We start from the raw sequence: 1,147 nt of genomic DNA, 5'->3' as shown, positions 1-1,147 counted from the left end.
CGATAAGGGGTTACATGATATTATTGTAAATAATATGATACATGGACCTTGCGGTGCACTGAACGAAAATTCACCATGCATGGCCAAAGGAAGGTGCACAAAGCAATATCCTCGACTTTTAATACCCAAAACAATTACTGGCAATGATGGTTACCCACAATATAGAAGAAGATCTACTGAAGATGGCGGTAAAACAGCAATAATAAAGAAGCGTAACGGTACCACCATCGAAGTAGATAACCAGTGGGTTGTTCCATATTCCCCATTATTATCAAAAACATTTAATGCACACATAAACGTTGAATACTGTAACTCCGTAAAGGCAATCAAATACATATGTAAATACGTCAACAAAGGCAGTGACATGGCAGTTTTTGGCTTGCAGTCCGAAATCAAAGATTTCGATGAAATCGTAGAATATCAGGCTGGAAGATACATAAGCAGTAATGAAGCTGTTTGGTGAATTCTTTCATTTCCGATACATGAACGTAGTCCAGCTGTTGTTCACTTAGCGGTACATTTACAGAATGGTCAACGTGTTTATTTCACGGAAACCAACGTGCAACAAAGAGTCCTGAATCCACCGGATACAACATTAACAGCTTTTTTTTCGCTTTGCAAAAATGATTCTTTTGCAAAAAAACTGCTGTATACTGAAGTGCCTTCGTATTACACGTGGAATACTAAAAATAAAGTATTTGAACGTCGAAAACAGGGTAAGTCAGTCGACGGCCAACCTACCATCTTCAAAGATACCACGATAGGAAGACTCTACACCGTTCACCCCAATCAACATGAATGCTTCTTTCTACGCCTGCTTTTGGTGAATGTACCCGGTCCGACATCCTTTGAGTATTTGAGGACTGTAAATGGTACTATACATGACACTTACCGTAGTGCATGCCAAGCTCTGGATTTATTGGAGAATGACCAACACTGGGATAACTGCATCAATGACGCGTGCGAAACGTCAACCCCAAGTCAAATTCGTGCATTGTTTGGTATCATTTTAACAACTTGCTCTCCATCAGCTCCTACAGAGTTATGGGAAAAATATAAGTCAAAAATGTCCGAAGATATACTTCATCGAAAACAGTTAGAGACGTCAGACATGACTTTTGATTTTACATCAGAAATTTATAACTAC

This window comes from Artemia franciscana, chromosome 8 (assembly GCF_032884065.1).
Source record: "Artemia franciscana chromosome 8, ASM3288406v1, whole genome shotgun sequence".
Lineage (NCBI taxonomy): Eukaryota > Metazoa > Arthropoda > Branchiopoda > Anostraca > Artemiidae > Artemia > Artemia franciscana.
The sequence above is the reverse complement of the archived record's forward strand: the minus strand, read 5'-3'. Positions refer to the sequence as shown.